Source organism: Arachis hypogaea, chromosome 17 (genome assembly GCF_003086295.3).
Source record: "Arachis hypogaea cultivar Tifrunner chromosome 17, arahy.Tifrunner.gnm2.J5K5, whole genome shotgun sequence".
NCBI lineage: Eukaryota > Viridiplantae > Streptophyta > Magnoliopsida > Fabales > Fabaceae > Arachis > Arachis hypogaea.
The window spans coordinates 25,130,196-25,149,501 of NC_092052.1; the positions used below are offsets into that span (position 1 = coordinate 25,130,196).

The 19,306-nt window shown below is 37.3% G+C and overlaps 1 protein-coding gene across 1 annotated transcript in view; it reads right to left on the reverse strand.

Annotated features, from left to right (window-relative positions):
- Positions 1 to 206: 206 nt before the first annotated feature.
- LOC112765420 (protein FLX-like 1) overlaps positions 207 to 19,306 on the reverse strand; it is a 37,934-nt gene continuing 18,834 nt past the window's right edge. The window contains exon 5 of the transcript XR_011875068.1: positions 207 to 749. The gene's annotated coding sequence lies outside the window, so the exon portion shown is untranslated. The remainder of the gene's footprint in view (positions 750 to 19,306) is intronic.

Consider the following 19,306-nt stretch of genomic DNA (forward strand, 5'->3'; position numbering starts at 1 on the left):
AGTAATCCATATACTCATTTCCCCAAGCCAAGGGGTGGAAATTTACCCCATAATCAAAATTGGCATTTCATCAAACACATAGAGGGAATAATCGTAAAACATGGCAAAATTAGAAAAATGATGAACATTATGAACCACAAAAGAACAAAATCAACAATGGCAATCCAATACACATATAAAAACCATCAAACATCAAATTCATTAACCAAAACTCAAAATTGCAAAACTATATATATTGACAAAGGAAGTTAAAATATATGAAAGTGTAGAACAAGTAATATGGTAAAAGAGAAAATTAAGAAATACTTACAATGAGATAGCTAGAATCCAAAATCAAAACTTGAACTATAAAATTCTACAAACCCTAATTAAACTCTAAGGAAAATTGAGAGAAAAACCTAAGCTAAACTACCCTAAACTACTCCTAAGTGTGTTGTCTAATGTATGGTAGTGTCCCTCCTCATTTGGTGTTGCTTGTCCCTTCATATATGCCTCAAAGCCATCAGAAATGGGCCAAAGAGCCCTCAAAATTGCGAGCCACATGACTTTTTAATGAAGTCACGCGCCGGTACCTGTGTGTACGCACAGATGTGTGCATACGCACACCTTCTGATTTTCCTCTTGTGCGTACGCACAGAGTATTGTGCGCACGCACACATGGCTGTGTGCTTCTCCTTTGTTTTCTTCATGTTTTCTCCCAATTTCATGCTTCTCCTCCACTCTTATCAAGCCATTCTAACCTATTGTACCTGAAATCACTCATCAAAACTATCAAGGCATCGAATGCAATGAAAGTGGAATAAAATTGATCAAATTAAGCACAAAATAGCATGTTTTCACAATTAAGCACAATTTAGAGAGAAAACACAAAAGCATGCTATTTAGATGAATAAATGTGGGTTTAAATGATGAAATCCACTCAAATCAATCTAAAATATATCGTCAAATATGGATTCATCAATGATAGTTGAAGAAGAGGAAGAAGTGGTTGAAGATTTAAGAGATGTTGAATGCCCTTGGGAATCTAAAGTTGTAGAGCCTTCTTCCGTTGAGCTTGAAAGTAATGTTAAGGACGATAGTGCACAACCTCCAAAGCATGTTATGCATGAAGAATTGGAAGAAATGGAGCAAGCAACAGGTCCACCTATTTATGATGATTCTGCATCAACATGTGATCCTTTTGAGATTAATGAATCTTCCCCCTTTGAATTTGAGGTTGATGTTGAGATAGATTTCACATTGCCTCTGGTTTATGACTTGAGCGATGGGAAAGAATTAGAAGAATTTGGTGAAGAGGAGGTGGAAGTTGAAGAAGCTTATCAAGTGGTTGAAGTTCCTCAACAAAGAAGGATGGGAGTGGGAATTTCTTTGTCAAGAAGGGTGGAACCATTTCCTTCTAGGCTACCATCCATTCTATCATTCAAGTGGGTAAAACTTTTATCCTTAAGCTTTCTTTTTCCACTTGAATATGGTTTGCTTGAGACGGATGGTCAACTTAGGCCTCTTTGTGACTTTAAGAGCAAAAGAGGGATGCTTAGTGGTTGGAATCTCAATTCAAAGTCCATTATGGTTGAAAGATCAAATTTGAAATGCAAAGGTTGGTGTAGAGCTCAAGTGTTTGGGTCAAGGAGGATGTTTGTGAGCTTAAGTGAAAATTCGAATTGTATGCCACCCAATTGGGATGATGATCAACTAGAAGACGGGTGTAAAAACAAGATTTGGGATCCCGGCATACATGAGGATCAATTTTGGGAGCCCTTAACTTGTGCGGAACTCCATCAAGGCTTGATGCACTTGATTTGGAATAGTGGAGCTTATTGGAAGTCCAAGCATTGGTGGGAGTTCAAGCATGAGTACAAGCACAAGCCACCATGACGAGGAGCTCACCAATTTGTTGAGGATAATTTGTTGGTTTGGACTATACTTGCAATGAAATTCCTTTGAGAAATTCTTAACCGACATTTATCCTACATCATTGATCCATTCTCTAATATTACATATCATTCTGGTGACAAATTCAGAGAGAACTTGCTGGATGCTTGTGTTTAGAGCCGTCATTCTAGTATCAATCCATGCACCAAAATCATTTAGCCTTCCTCTATATTTGTGTGGAGGGAGGTTGTCAAAGCTGAAATAATGATTGCCTGCCTTCATCTGGGTTAGGTCTGATTGATGAGGTTGTAACGGTGGATTGTTTTCTTCCTCTTCTACCTTAGAGACCTCTCCTCTGTCTTTTTCTTCTTCAGGAACGGAGTTGACCATTGCAATAGCAGACAGGTCTACCATATGATCTTCTTTAGATGATTCATCTTTTGAAAGATCTGATGGATCAGATGTGTCCTTAGTGAATGTATCATTCATTACTGCTTCTGCACTCACCATTCCTATGGTTCTTCCAGGAGTTGGCGATCCTTCTTTAATTTCCTTCTCTTTAGCAGATGTCGTGCCAGTTTTTGTCCAGAAACTTCCCATTTAAAGAAATTTCCTGTTTACCATGGTGGTCTTGGCCTTGGTTCATGAGATCCTTTTGGTTGAAGGCCTGTAGGATTAATAATGTGTTGTTCCTTTTTTTGGTGAAATCTTTGAGCAAGATTATAGTTTATCTTAAAGATACTATCATAATCAAGCATATCAAGAGGAGGTTGTTGTGGAGGAGTAAAGATGGAAGAGCATTAGGGATATGGTGGTGGATACATTGATAATGGGTCTATGGCCAAAGCTTGGGGTTTGGTTTGCCTCGCCCTATCTTCATCAATTTGGTTGAGCTGTGCCTTTATGCGTGTCAACTCTTGATCTTTTTTGTGAAATTTAGGGCCAAAATACTGAGTTTGGATATATGTTCTGAGGTCTTAATCAAGTTGTTGAGCTTTAAAGATTTTTTGGGATTGCTTCTTTGGATTGAATCTTGGTGTTTCATCAAGTTCATCTAGTAGATAAAGCCTTGGTGGAGCAGTACAACTCTGCTTCTTTTTCTTTTTTCTTGACTGCTTTCTTAAGCTGTCTTCTTCTTCAGAGTCACCCCATAAGTCAAAGTCACAATCACAATCAGAATCACACATACTGAGATCAACATCCCATATAAAATTGCCATTAATGTGCGAGACATAAATAGGTTTTCCTTCTTGGAAGTAATGGATCGGGGGATCATCCTGGTAACTTGTATGTTGGACGGTAAGAGGAGAAATAGTACAAATTCTCTTGAATGATAACCTGGAAAAGGATTATTGTCCTTCTGTTCTTGCCTTGTGGAAGACCATTCTAACAGTTCCATTTGGTGCTCGGCTGATGACCAGAGGCATTTTTGTATGCACATCAGGAACGTGTTGTGGAAAAGCTCTTTCATAATTAGTAATCCATGTACTATAGTGGAAAGTTCCTCCGTAGTAATCATTATTGGAATGTTAACTATGGCCAGCCCATGATTCTTATCTGTGAACATTAAGAGAGCATCTTCTGTGAAATTTGGGAGGTTCAGATCTAAGGCATGATCTTGGACTCTATACAGGACTTGATGTTGGAGTGTAGCCTGCTCAGCACTAGCATCTTGTGTTACTCCAATCAGTTGGACCTGTATCTTGATTCTCTGAGCAAGTTTTGGATCAGTGAGTCTTATGGTAAAATTTGGAGAGATCATGAGGATCACACTTCCATTTATCAAGATGGTGACAAGTACTTCGATAAGGTATTCCTTGAATGTGGTATCTAGGAGTGCAATCTTTGGTGTTACAGGTAAGCCTTTCCTACCATGTAAGGTCAGGATTAGCCTTATCGCCCCTAGATGTAAATGAGTGTACCCTTGTTGCAGTTAATCACGAATAAGTTCTTGTGGGATCTCAATTGTGACATACTCTTTCAGCAACTGTGGCTTGAAGGCCACATTATTGTAAATGGGAGGTCTGGATAATTTCTTTGACATGAGGTGTAAGATTTCTAGTTATGAGATGACGAATATTGGTTATGGCTGAACGTTTCTGTCTGTGGTAAAAAGTGTATGGGTTTATGCGTGGTTGCTGGGTTACAGGTATTTTTGAATCTTTTGGAACATGAGTAATTTCTACAAAATTCTTGATAGCTTTAAATCCTTTTCTATTTTTCAATTAACTGCCACTATTGATATAGCTAATTACCAAAATTCTATTGTTATACTATTATTTACCCCAATGACACCCTTTTGAACAGGGTTGCTAGCTTATCTTAATTTTTCGCCGACTAGAATACGGTTAGATGGCTAGCAGTTTCCATGAAGGATATGCCTAGTGCCTTCTTCACGAATATACACTATAACCATCTCCTTTCATCATTTCCTCATTTTTTCCCCTTCTCTTACTTTTAGGATTTTTTTAATAAATAAAATAAATATTTTAATTATCAAAATATACATTTTGAAACGTTTTTACTGAAAAACATCACATCTTTTATCTCGTTTACAATGTAAATGAAATAAGATAACACGTATCTCATTTACACTGTAAACGAGATAAAGCACGGGACGACATGGTCGTATCACGTTTATACATGTGTTATGTAATGCTCTTATCTCGTTTATAGTGTAAATACAATGTAAACGAGATATACGTTATCTTATTTCATTTACACTGTTAACGAGATAAGAAAAGCAGAAGTGTAAACGAAATAAGAGAAGCGGATGCCTATATATATGTATCTCGTCTACAACCTTCAGCAGACTCTTTGACTTCCCTTCTTTGGCCTCCTCTCCCACTTTTACCCTTTTCTAATCATATTTCTGAACTACTTGAAGAATATGGCGCGTGCTGATAATCACGATGGAGACATTAACAGACTGAATGTGACTTCACACATTGCAGGGGCAGCCAACTTTGAGGTTGGTGTTATTTTTTGTTTTATGGTTATATTAAAGCATAGATGTGTTGCCATAATTAGGGTACTTTTATAGAGGTAATATACAGTATATGTTAGGTGAATGAATATATGTTTAGAATTAGTTTTGTTTTTTCAAAGATAAATGTTATTTTATTATTATAAAATAAAGGTGTTTCCATAAGAAAGTATAAAAGAAAATGGGTATTCCCAATTATCACCAAACGTGATTGGAAGACAACTAGCTTAAGAAAGAGTAAAGTAAGAGTAAAAGGGAATTAACAGCAACCATCAGGTGTGGCTATTGAGTTCACGCACTAAATTGTTGGCTTATTGCACTATTTCTAGTGCTAGGATTAGTAGCTTCTCAAAGACACACCGATTTCTCGCCTTCTAAGGGCTCCAGCACAGAGCCGCGATGAGGAGGGTCTTTTGTCTACTGTCGATTTGAGCTGCTTCCCAAGATAAGGCTCGTTGCCACCAATTGAGAAAGGTCTCGTCTTCTCTCTGCCATAGGTCAGGGGTTATTAAGCTTAGTCTCCAGATTATTGAATATAGAGGGCATTAGAACAAGGCATGAGAAATTGATTCATTTTCAACATGCATCTTAGGCAAGTGGCGGGGTGGATGCAAACCAACTGTGGATTTGTTGCAACACCGGAAGCTTTTCATGAAGACTCTTCCAAAAAAACCTTAATCTTAGGTAATTTCAATTCCCAAATGCTATTCCATATTCTGTTATTTTGTGTGTTTTGAGGCCTCAGTAAAGTAGGGGAATGGAAGAACCCATAAGCAATCTTGTATCTTGACCCAACTTCATATATACCAGATTTTGTCCAGCACCAATTAACTTCATCCTCCTCCTCTATTGGTTTGATTGAAAAAATTTTATTGCATATATCAACTGGAAAAATTGACTCAATCAGGTTTCTGTTCCAACTTCTATTAGGATTTAGTAGCGCACTAACATAATACACTTGCAGATTCAGTGGGATTGTGGTTGCAGCTTGAGGGACATTAAAGGGCAATAGTGGTGGGAGCCAGGGATCTTGGAAGATGCGGACATTAGCACCAGACCATATTTTCCATAACAAGCCTTTCTCGATCACCTTGCGCCCTTCAAGAACACTTCTCCAGCCCCATGACAGTATGCTTCCTAACTCTGCATGTAAGAAACATGTATATCTAAAATATTTAGCTTTAAACATTCTTAATAGTGTAGAATTAGGGTATTTGATTAGACGCCAACATTGCTTGCCCAATAGAGCCAAATTTTGTGCCCTTAGGTCTTTGATCCCCAGCCCTCTGTCTTTCTTCGTCTCGTCATTGTGTCCCATTTAACCCATACCATTCTTCGCTCTGCGTCTTTTTGGCCCCACCAGAATTGCGAGGACATGCTATGAATCTCAGTCAACAGCGTGTCTGGGAGCTTGAAACAAGAGAATGTGTAAATAGGAATTGCTTCTCCCACCGCTCTTAATAGTGTGTGTCTGCCACCTGAGGACAATAAGCTTCTTTTCCAACCTAGAATCCTCTTTTGGACTTTATCCTTGATAGATCCAAAAGTTGCTTTCTTTGATTTTTGAACAATGGTGGGCATCCCCAAGTATTTGTCCTGGGCTCCGATATGTTCAACATTTAGTGTCTGCGCAACAGCTAGTCTTGTGTCCTGAGATGTATTGGGAGTAAAGAAGATGGCCGACTTGTTCAAATTGACTTTTTGCCAACTGAAGCCCTCATAGATCTCTAGCAATTTCAAAATGCTTTGGCTTGTGTTAGGTGAACCCTTGCAAAAAAAGATTGAATCATCAGTAAACAAAAGATGGTTAACTATTTGGTATCTCCGATCAACTTGAACACCTTAAATTAATCTGTTTTACTCTGCCTTGTGTAACAAGAAGGAAAGCCCTTCTGCATAAAAAAAGAAAGAGATACGAAGATAGGGGGTCACCCTGTCAGATGCCTCTATTTGGCCTAAAAAAGTGGTACGGAATTTGAAGTTCACAAACTAACCGAAAAGTGCACCGGGTCGTACCAAGTAATACCTTAGGTTAGTGAGGGTCGATCCCATGAGGATTGATGGATCAAGCAACAATGATTGAGTGATTTGCTTAGTCAGACAAACAGAAATTGGTGTTTTGAGGTTTCAATTGCATTAAACAGTAAATTCAGAGAATTAAAGGCAAACAGTAAAATTGATATGAAGAATATAAGAGAAAATAGTTAAGGCTTTGGAGTTATTTATCTTCCGGTTTAACTTTTCTTACCAACTATTTTAATCATACAAGATTCAATTCATGGCAAACTATATGAGACTAAACTCTAATTCCTTAGTAATTTAATCTCCTCTAACCTAGTTAACCGCCAATTCCTTAGTCACTTAAGTTCAATTAGAGGTTTAAGTCCAAGTCTAGTTTATATACCACAGAAACCCTAATTACCCAAATATAAGAGGATTATATGTCACGTATCCCGTTAAGTCCAAATAATTAGTGATTTAAGAGAAATTATTTTCAAGCTGTTGTTCAAGTAAATTACTTTTCCAAGATTTAACAAGAACACAATTAGAATGAGAGTTATTCTTCCGATCTACCCAAATCCTTAAGATGAAGAACAAAAACAAATTCTTAAAATTGAAATCAATACATGCATTAAAATAGAAGAGTGATAGTATTAATCCATACAATAAACAGAGCTCCTAACCTTAATAGTGGATGTGTAGTTGCTCATGGCTCAAAGAGAATACTAGGGTTCTAAAAATAGTAAAGTGCGAAATGAGGTGCGTAAAAAAAGAAGAAACCCCGAAGGGCTGAATCTTTTTCCTTTTATATCTAACCTAATAAATATAAAATATATTTTCTAAAACTAAATAATATCTTTTTTCTATTTGTAAATAAAATGAAGTTTTAATCAAAATAAATAAAGGATCTCGATGTTGGCTCGTGCATAGGTGTGGGGACAACCAAATTTCCTAAAACTGGCGCCAAACTTGGCCCAGACCAAGTTTGGTGCCATTCCACCTGCGTGTGTTTCTTGCTTTTTCTTTATTTTGGTGCCAAACTGGGAAGATCCCAAGTTTGGCGCCAACAAGCCAGTGCAACTCCCGGAGATTATAGTGATCACGGCGCCAAACTTGAAAAATCCCAAGTTTGGCTCCACCAAGGCAGTGATTCCCGATGAAAAGTATGAATTATTATATATTGTTGGAAAGCTCTGAAAGTTAACTTTTCAAAGCCGCTAAAACCGCATCAATTGGACCTCTATAGCTCAAGTTATGCCCGTTGGAGTGTGGGAGGTCAGGGATATCAGCATCATTCGCTTTTTTCATTTTCTTCTACACGAACTCTGTCAAATCCGTTCGAATGCTACCTGAAATAAACTAAATTGCACACAACTCAAAGTAGCATTCATAGTGACTAAAAAATACCTAAATCTTGATTAAACTTAGCAAATTCACTAGAAAAGGATAGAAAAGATGCTCACACATCACAACACCAAACTTGAATTGTTGCTTGTCCTCAAGCAACAAAAACTAATATAAACTTAGGATGTGAATTTGCACGAGAGGTGAGTTCTCAATTAAGCTCCCGTCTGTCTCAAAGTGAGGTTTTTAATACTGAAACTCTGAATAGTTTTAGCATCTCACTATCCCTTGAATCTGAGGAATGTCACTGTCATTCGAAACTAGAATCCGAATAATATTATGAATTCTCTGGCCTTTTTACATCGGATTAATCCTTGAGCACAACAACTCTTCTTTCTGGCTCTTTTCTTTGGTGCTTTGCACCTTGAGCCTAGCCGTGACTTTAAATGCTTCATCTCAAACTTTACTTGACACAAAAACACCGCAAGCATTTAACTGGCAAACTCTCTTTGAGTTCTAATTTTTCTTTTAATTACTGCCAGATAGTGGTGCTCAAAGCCTTTGGCATACTCTGTCAAATGCACTTGATCTCGACTCTTAGTGCTCTGTCTCAAGGGTTAATTGACACATTTGCACCACAAGCATATGGAGAACAACTCTTTGAGCTTTTAATCATACTTGACCTTCCTAACCATTGATACTCAGAGCCTTGGATCTTGCTTTTCTTTATTTATTTATTTTTTTTTTGTTTCTTTTGCTTCAAGGATTAAGCTCTTGTTTAATTCAGAGAATTTATAATAGTTCTCAAAATTCCTATTACTCATGCATCAACATCCTTTGATTCAAATTCAAATATACAATGTTCGTATCATGCATTCAGAATCACAGATAATACCACCACATTTAAGTAAATAAGACTACTCTTAAACATAACTCAATTTCTCATGCAATACATCACTTCTTTTTCTTCTTCTTTTAGATTCAACCTCAATGAGTGGTACATGAGACAACTTTTCAAAGAAAAACAAACTACTGAATGAAACTAAAACCTAAGAATAGAAAATACTAAAGATCATGCAAGCAATCAAAGCAACAGAAAAAAGGAATATAACATAATAGTAGCGGAAGGAAATAGGAAGTGGAAAAAGGGACTAAACCACCTCAGTCGTCATGGTGAGGGTCTCTCTCCTCAGGATGCGGTCCATATGGTCCTCTCAGGCACCCAAAGTCATGTCTCAGCTGAAAAAGCTCATGGCGCTGAGTCTCTTGCTCCGCTGCTAACTGATGGAGAAGAGTGTTCTGACTATCCTGTGCTGCCCTCATCTAGTCAATGGAGGTAGTCAGCTACTCCCACCGGCTATCTTATGTAATCCTCATCTGCTCAATAGAGAGAGTGAGCTACTGTCAGTACTCTTGAGGTGGAAAGTAGTGTCCCTGAGGCAAGGGAGGGTGGTCTTGTTGAGAATCTTCTTCAACTTGCTCTCCTCTAGGGATCCTCTGGTATTCCCTGACATATTCCAAAGTTTTCTTAGTGATAGGCCTCTCAACTAGAATAAGGAAGTCATTCTCCACCTTTACCCTAGCGGCCTCACAGAGGCGATAAATGAGATGCGAGAAGCCCAGCCTAGCATTCTTAGTGGAGTTGGAGGCAATGCTATAAATTAGCTGTGCAATGATGTCCTCTACCTCCACTATCTCTCCCTTCATAATGCAGTGAATCATAATGGCTCGGTCCACAGTGCATTCGGATCGGTTGCTAGCGGGCTGATAAACCACTATTTTATGATTTATCTTGTGCTCAATTGAGTGGATTTTATCAATCTTTCATATACTTGTTCATACAAAATGCATGTTTTACATTCTCCTTCCTGATTTTGTGCTATGATTGAAAACATGCTTCTTTGGACTTATATTTGCTAATATTAATCCTCTCTTATTACCATTCGATGTCTTGATATGTGTTTTAAATTATTTCAGAGATTACAGGGCAGGAATGATTCAGATGATGAAAAGGAAGCATGCAAAAGTGGAAGGAATACAAGAAGTTGAAGAAATTGCTAAGCTATCCAACCTGACCTCTTCGCACTCAAACGGTCATAACTTGAGCTACAGAGGTCCAAATGAGATGGTTCCAGTTGCGTTGGAAAGCTAACATCCGGGGCTTCGCAACGATATATAATTTGCCATAGCTGCCCCGAAGTCAGAAGACGCAAACGCGTGGATCACGCGGACGAGTGACCTGGCAGAAACGCAATCCACGCAAACGCGTGGACGACGCTTCCGCGTCACTTTCCCGCGACCTGTACGTACCAGAATACGCTGGGGGAAATTTCTGGGCTGTTTTTTACCCAGTTTTCAGCCCAGAAAACACATATTAGAGGCTATAAAGTGGGAGAATGCATCCATTCATTAACAGGGTCTTCCATTATTCACTTTTCATAATTTAGATGTAGTTTTTAGAGAGAGAGAGGTTCTCTCCTCTCTCTTAGGATTTAGTTTTAGGATTTAGGATTATTTCTTCTGCATCACAGGTTCAATGTTCCTTTTATTTATTTTTCCAATTTAACTTATGAACTTTTCCATGTTAGGTTTGAATATCCTAATTAATATTATTTGAGGTATTTCAGTTTATGATTGTTTTATTCTATTTATGAATGCTTTTAATTTAATTTAGATATTTTCTTCCTTTTGTCTTTGGTTAAGTAATTGGTAACACTTGAGTTGTCAAACTCAGCAGTGGTTGAAATTGACAGATTACTAATTGATCCAGATCGCTCTAACTCTAGTCCTTCCTTAGGAATTGGCTAGGACCTGAGGATCAAACTAATTAGTCCACTTGACTTTCTTTTGCTTTAGTAAAGGTTAACTAAGTGGGATTAAAACTCAATTCCCATCACATCTGATAAGGATAACTAGGATAGAAATTCCAAATCCTTATACCTTGCCAAAAGATTTTATTATTATTAATTTTTTTTTTGTCAATTAAATTACTTGTTCCTTATTTTAAAAACCCAAAATTCTACCTTTTCCATAGCTAATAATAAGTCATACTTCCCTGCAATTTCTTGAGAAGACGACCCGAGGTTTAAATACTCGATTATCAATTTTTATTGGGTTTGCTTAAGTGACAACCAAACGTTTGTACGAAAGGGATTCCTTGCCGGTTTAGAAGCTATACTTGCAACGAGGATTTATTTTTAGGAAATTCTAGATCACGCAGAAATTCAGTTCGTCAAAATGGCGCCGTTGCCGGGGAATTGCAAACGTATGCCTTATTATTGGTTATTGTAAATATTTGCTTTTTGCTTGTTTATTTGTTTTTATTTTTGTTTTTATTTTTGCTTTTTCATAAATTAAGAGCTTATTGGTTTTTATTTAGTTAATAAAAATTTTTCAAAAAGTTGTTCTTCGTGTTCATCTTGACCTTCAAGTTGTTCTTAGTTGTTCTCTTCGTTTTGATCTAAAAATTTTGAGTTTGGTGTCATTTTATTGTTTTTCTCTTTCCTCATTTAATTCAAAAATATCTTTTCTCTTTATTTTAATTGAATTTTCGAAATTTGCATTAAAAAATTTTCAGATTTCTATTTTAAAATTTTTATCTTATCTTATCTTAGTTTTAAATTTCAAAATTCAAATCTTTTTCAAAAATCATATCTTTTTCAAAAATTTATCTTATTTCAAAATTCAAAAATTCAAAATTCAAAATTTAAAAATTTAAAAATTTAAAATTCAAAATTTAATTTTCAAATTCAAAATTTAAATTTCAATAACCTTTTAATTTAAATTTGTTTTTATTTTTGTTTTTAACTTTTATTTGCTATTATGAGTTCTCACCCCATCGCTTTAAGTTTGGTTCCAATGTTGTTGTAAGGAATGGAAACTATAATGAAAATAGGCATCAAGGTTGGAAGAATCAAAGATGGGAGGAGGCACAAGGATTTGATCAACCCTCTTGGCAACAACCCCTTCAAATGCACTATAACCAACAATCATTCTGTGATGCATACCAAAATGATTACTATGGTGGACTCCCTTGTAGTTACCAACAAGTCCCGCCATAAGCTTATGAACCATCTCCTTAACACAACTCTGGACCACCATACTCACAAGCCCCTTATCACCAAACACCACCATATGACCCTAACCTATATCCACCACACCAACCACCATATGAACCACACCCAGAACCACTACCTCAATATTCACCATCTCCATATCCTTATCAAGAAGAACCACCTTCCTATTATGAACCCTTTCTCCAAAATAATGAACCCTCATATCCACCCCAATCTCCAATGGATGACTTCCTTCGTGGTATTCTTCAAGGGCAAGCGAAGATGCAAAGAGATGTACTGGAACTCACGACTGCCTTAACCGAGGTAATAAATAAATTAGCTTCTCAACATCTGAGCACTCAAAGTACTCCCATGGCTGCATATGGAGAATCAAAAGAAGAGCGTAGCATGAAGGAGACACTAGAAACTTCGGTGGACAATGAGGAACATGGCTTTGTATTGGAACAAGTGGAGGAAGCCATAATAGTTGCAGAGGAAGAAATGGTTGAAGATCTAGGAGATGCTGAACCTCCATGGGAATCGAGAACTGTACAGGATTCCGCTGAGAAGTTTGAATTTGATGTTGAAGAGGGTATACAACCTCCAAAGCATATCATAGTTGAAGACTTGGAAGAGGTTGGTCAAGAGATGGAGATTAAAGAAGAAGAAGCACAACCTCCTATGCCCTTGGTGAGCAATGAAGAAGAGATTAAATTGGAAGAAAGCTACCAAGAGGAAGAGATTGATATTAAAGAAACTTGCAAAGAGGTGGAAGTTGTCAGAGAAGAGCACAAGGGAGTGGAGCTTGCAAATTCGTTAGAAATACCTCCCCCTAAGTTGCCAACATCCTTCACAACATTCAAGTGGGTAAAATTCATATCCCTTAGCTTTCTAATTCCACTTGAATATGGGCTACTAGAGACGGATGGTCAACTTAGAGCTCTTTGTGGCATTAAGAGTAAAAGAAAGATGGTTAGTGGTTGGAGTTGTCAAGCAAGGTTCAACATGGTTGTGTGCTCAAAGTTTAAATGCAAGGGTTGGTGTAAAGCTCAACTGAATGGGTCTAAGAAGTTATTTGGCCGCTTTAGTGAGAATTCAGATTGTTTGCTACCCGGATGGAATCATAATGATCAACAAGAAGACGGGTGCAAAAGCAAGGTTTGGGACCTAGAATTCATTCTGGCAATCAACACTCTTGGGGCCTTGTCACTTGCTTTAACTTGCTTGGAGGCTTTCTGCGCCTAGTTTGGGATCCCGGAGGATACTGGAATTGCAAACATTGGTGGAGATTCAAGGATCAGTACAAGCACAAGCCACCATAACAAAGGACTCCCCAAATGTCCAACTTAAGGACTTTAACTAAAAGTGTTAGGTGGGAGACAACCCACCATGGTATGATCGTTCCTTTTTCAATTTTAATTTTATTTCGTTTTGTTTGTTTTTAAGTTTTATTTTATTTCATTGAACCTGAAATTATTCATAACATCCACATTAGCATTGCATTTTGTATTCTACACAAAAAAATAATAATAAAAAATAAAAAAATAGAAGAAAACTGGCACGCGACGCGTCCGCGTCATACGTGCGTTGGGAAGAAAACAAGATTGAACAGAGAGTCACGCGATAGCGTGGCTGGAGGCGTGCCTTTGGCACAAATTGATCCACGCGACCGCGTCGCTGACGCGTCCGCGTCATGTGGGAAAAATGCCTCCCACGCGTCCGCGTCACCCACGCGAACGCGTGGCCATGTAAAATCGACGTAAACAGGTGTTTGGCAGCAAGTTAGGCTGGAATGGTGCTGGAACGGTGCTAGAAGCACAAGCCTTACCACGCGAACGTGTGCACCACACGTCCGCGTCGTTTTGCAAATATGGTCATCCACGCGATCGCGTCACCCACGCGAACGCGTCACCCCAGATTTTTGGCAAAAATGCATTTAAACAGAGAGTTGTGCGTACGCGAGGCTGCTCTCGCGCCACTAGCACAACTCGAGTCATGCGTTCGCGTGCCCCACGCGTCCGCGTCACCTGAACTTATCGCACACCACGCGACCGCGTCACCCACGCGTCCGCTTCGCCCGCGTCGCACAACTTAGCCTGATCAGCGCCAATTATCTTATCTTTTCTTTTCAAATCCTAATTTTTTTTCTATTTTTTCTTCTTTCTTCTTTCTTTCTTACTTCATCTTTTTAACTTCTCATCCTTCTTCACTTCCATTCTATTTTATTTAATTTATTTTCATACTTTTATCCATTACATTTTAATTTTGGGTATATTTTTATTTTCTTTTCTAAAATTATTTTTTTTTCATTGGTGTTAAAATTTTTTCATTCAACTGTTACATCTTTTTGAATTATTCTGGTGCTTCATGACTTGTTTTATTCTAATTGGGTATTATTATTCATAAGTCAATGCTAATTTTTATAATACTGATATTCCTTTTGCATTGATATGCACTTACACTATTTTGCATTACCCACACCCTCTTTCCCATTGTTGCAATTCTTGCACTATTGATATGTCGTATACTTCTACTGTTTTCTCACTGCATGTTGTAGCCACCATGTAATTGAGACCTTTATTATTTGGCATTACCAACCCATATTTTATTTATTTTTCTTATTTTTATTTCTGGGTTACTTTTTTCCCTTTTCCTCTTCTTTCAGGATGGCCACCGAGGAAGGGAAAAGGAAGATCTTCTATATGGGAGAGAGGCAAGTCAATATGCACAATCTATAGAGAAAGGCATCAGTTGGAGCAGCCCGTCCACTTATACATCTTAGCATGCACCGAGGACGGTGCAACCTTTAAGTGTGGGGAGATCGATACCGATCTCCATTGGTTAATTATTCTCTTCTCAACACCAATGTCTTATTTTCTTCATTAGTTCATTGTTGCATTGCATAATAGATTGCATGTGTAGTTGATTGTTTGCATTTAAATACTACCTGGTTGAAAAATAATAAGTTTCTTTCTAGGACCCTATTTTTTTTTAAAAAAAAATTTCACTAATTTAAATTAAAAAAAATTAAAAATTAAAATTTTCTATGTGTTAAATTTGTTTGAAGATCGTAGATTGTAACATGGTTTTTGAGCTAAAGAACACACAACATGTGAGATTTTGAGCTTATTTATATGGTTACATTAGTTAACCATAAATATTTTATTCTTGTGTGTTTTCTTCTCTATAATTGCAATCTTTACTTTGTTCCACTCTATATGTCCATTATTTAGTGTATTTACATGCTTGCATATGATTGAGGCCATTACTTGTTTTCACTCACTTATCCCAAATAAGCCTACCATTTTATGTCACCCTTGTTAGCCACTTTGAGCTTTTTAACCCCCCTCTATTCCATAACTACATTACTAGCCTTAAGCAGAAAAACAAAATAAAAATTCCAAGTTGAATCCTTGATTAGCTTAAGATAGATATTGTGTATAATTTAAGTATGGGAAATTTTATAGGAACATGGGATGATAGAAAAAAAAGGAAAAATTAAATTGAATAAGTTATTTGAAAATTTGGGAAGCATGCTCATGTGAAATCAAAATAATTAAATTACCATGTGCATTGAAAGAAAAAATATTAAATAATTAAATAAGGGGATACAAAAAAAAGAGAAAGAAAAATAATATTACCCCAAATGCAAAATAAAAAGAATCAATGCACATGGGACAAAATTCAAAAATAAGTTTGATACATGAGCATGTAATACAAAAGTGGAAAAATTTGGGTAGCTAGGTAAAGCATTTTAAATTATATAAAGTATGTATATGTTAGGTGAGATCTTAGACTAATCAAGGATTCACTTTGTTAGCTCACTTAGCCTTATATATATATATATATATATATATATATATATACCTTTACCTCAACCCCATTACAACCCTGAAAAGACCGCATGATGTTTACATTGGTATACTAAATATTTGTTAATTGGTTAGATGAAGAACAAGGTTGAGAAAGCATGACTAGGAAAGAGTAGAGTGATTGACCCTAGACACTTGAGAGTTAGAGTGATATACACTACCAATAAGGGTTCAATGCTTGATTCTATATTCCCTGCTTTCATGAGCTATCTTCTTACAAGTTTACTTGTTTTTACTGTATGGTTTGAATTAGTGGAATTTGATTTATGTTTGTCTTGGAGAACTTATTTACTTTTTAACTAAGTAGGTAGAAGCATTTCACATTTAGTTTCATTCATATAGATAGGATTGCATTTCATACATTTTACCATTCCTCTTCACTCCTTTATAGCTTCTCTTGAGCTTAGCATGAGGACATGCTAATGTTTAAGTGTAGAGAGGTTGATAAACCACTATTTTATGGTTTATCTTGTGCTCAATTGAGTGGATTTTATCAATCTTTCATACACTTGTTCATACAAAATGCATGTTTTACATTCTCCTTTCTGATTTTGTGCTATGATTGAAAACATGCTTCTTTTGACTTATATTTGCTAATATTAATCCTCTCTTATTACCATTCGATACCTTGATATGTGTTCTAAGTGATTTTTGAGATTACAGGGCAGGAATGACTCAGAGGATGGAAAGGAAGCATGCAAAAGTGGAAGGAATACAAGAAGTTGAAGAAATTGCTAAGCTGTCCAACCTGACCTCTTCGCACTCAAACGGTCATAACTTGAGCTACAAAGGTCCAAATGATATTGTTCCAGTTGCGTTGGAAAGCTTACATCCGGGGCTTCGCAACGATATATAATTTGTCATAGCTGCCCCGAAGCCAGGCGACGCGAACGCGTGGATCACGCGGACGCGTGACCTGGCAGAAACGCAATCCACGCAAACGCGTGGACGACGCTTCCGCGTCACTTTCCCGCGACCTATACGTACCAGAATATGCTGGGGTGATTTCTGGGCTATTTTTGACCCACTTTTCGGCCCATAAAACACATATTAGAGGCTATAAAATGGGGGAATGCATCCATTCATTAACAGGGTCTTCCATTATTCACTTTTCATAATTTAGATGTAGTTTTTAGAGAGAGAGGTTCTCTCCTCTCTCTTAGGATTTAGTTTTAGGATTTAGGATTATTTCTTCTTCATCACAGGTTCAATGTTCCTTTTATTTATTTTTCCAATTTAACTTACGAACTTTTCCCTGTTAGATTTGAATATCCTAATTAATATTATTTGAGGTATTTCAGTTTATGATTGTTTTATTCTATTTATGAATGCTTTTAACTTAATTTAGATATTTTCTTCCTTTTGTCTTTGGTTAAGTAATTGGTAACACTTGAGTTGTCAAACTCAGTAGTGGTTGAAATTGGCAGATTACTAATTGATCCAGATCGCTCTAACTCTAGTCCTTCCTTAGAAATTGGCTAGGACCTGAGGATTAAACTAATTAGTCCACTTGACTTTCCTTTGCTTTAGTAAAGCTTAACTAAGTGGGATTAAAACTCAATTCTCATCACATCTGATAAGGATAACTAGGATAGAAATTCCAAATCCTTATACCTTACCAAAAGATTTTATTATCAATAATTTATTTTTCTTGTCAATTAAATTACTTGTTCCTTATTTTAAAAACCCAAAATTCTACCTTTTCCATAGCTAATAATAAGTCATACTTTCCTGCAATTCCTTGAGAAGACGACCCGAGGTTTAAATACTCGGTTATCAATTTTATTGGGTTTGCTTAAGTGACAACCAAACGTTTGTACGAAAGGGATTCCTTGCCAGTTTAAAAGCTATACTTGCAACGAGGATTTATTTTTAGGAAATTCTAGATCGTGCAGGAATTCAGTTCGTCATGGGCATGAGAGACCTCTGGATGAAATCTAGCCATCCGCTAGCCAACGGAAGGTCACTACTCTTGAGTTGGTACAGTCTCCTTTCCGAACCTAATTTCCACTGGAACCCTGGAATGCATATGTCAGCGAGCACTTGATCTATTTGTTGATCTTTGTTCACCCTCTCGCTGTAGCATTCTTCTTCCATGTGATCAATGTGTGGCAATCCGAGGGTCTGTCGAATATTCTGTGGACTAACAGCAATGATTTTTCCTCTCACAAAGCTTTGGTGATTCTTTTCATCAGCTCCAGTGATCTCCTTGTAGGTGACCCAAAGGTTGCCATAAAATTTTTGAACCATCAATTGTCCGACCTCAGTATGTGGGTTACAGAGAAATTGTCACCCTCGCCACTAAATTTGGAACTGGATTTTTTGATACTCATTCGATTGAAGTGCAAATTTCACTTCCCGTATCACAGGTCTCTTGTAAGTGACATCATAAAAATGCTCCTCATGTATTTTGGAGAGGAATCTCCATGAATTATAGGAACCGATGGCTGGTTCCTTTTCTTTCCTCTTTCTTGAGGGCTCAACGATCTTTGGTTCCTATAATTCACAGAGATTCCGCTCCAAATTACATGAGGAGCATTTTTATGATGTCACTTACAAGAGACCTGTGATTCCAGAAGTAAAATTTGCACTTCAACCGAATGAGTATCCAGAAATCCAGTTCCAAATCCAGAGGCGAGGGTGGCAATTTCTGTGTAATCCATATACTGAGGTAAGATAATTGATGTTTCAGAAATTTTATGGCAACCTTTGGGTCACCTACAAGGAGGTCACTGGAGTTAATAAAAAGAATCACCAAAGCTTTGTGAGAGAAAAAATCATTGATTTCTATTCACAGAATATTCGACAGACCCTCCAATTGCCACTCATTGATCACACGGAAGAAGAATGCTACAGCGAGAGAGTGAATAGAGATCAGCAATTAGATCAAGTGCTCACTGACATATGCATTCCAGGGGCCCTAGTGGAGATTAGCACAGCAAATTTATAGCATTGCCTCCAACTCCATTAAGAATGCTAGGCTGGGCTTCCCGCATCTCATTTACCACCTCTGTCAGGCCGCTAGGGTAAAGGTGGAGAATGACTTCCATATTCTAGTTGAGAGGCCAATCACTAAGAAAACTATGGAATATGTTAGGAAATACCAGAGGATCCCAAGAGGAGAGCAAGTTGAAGAAGATGCTCAACAGAACCACCCTCCCTTACCTCAGAGACAC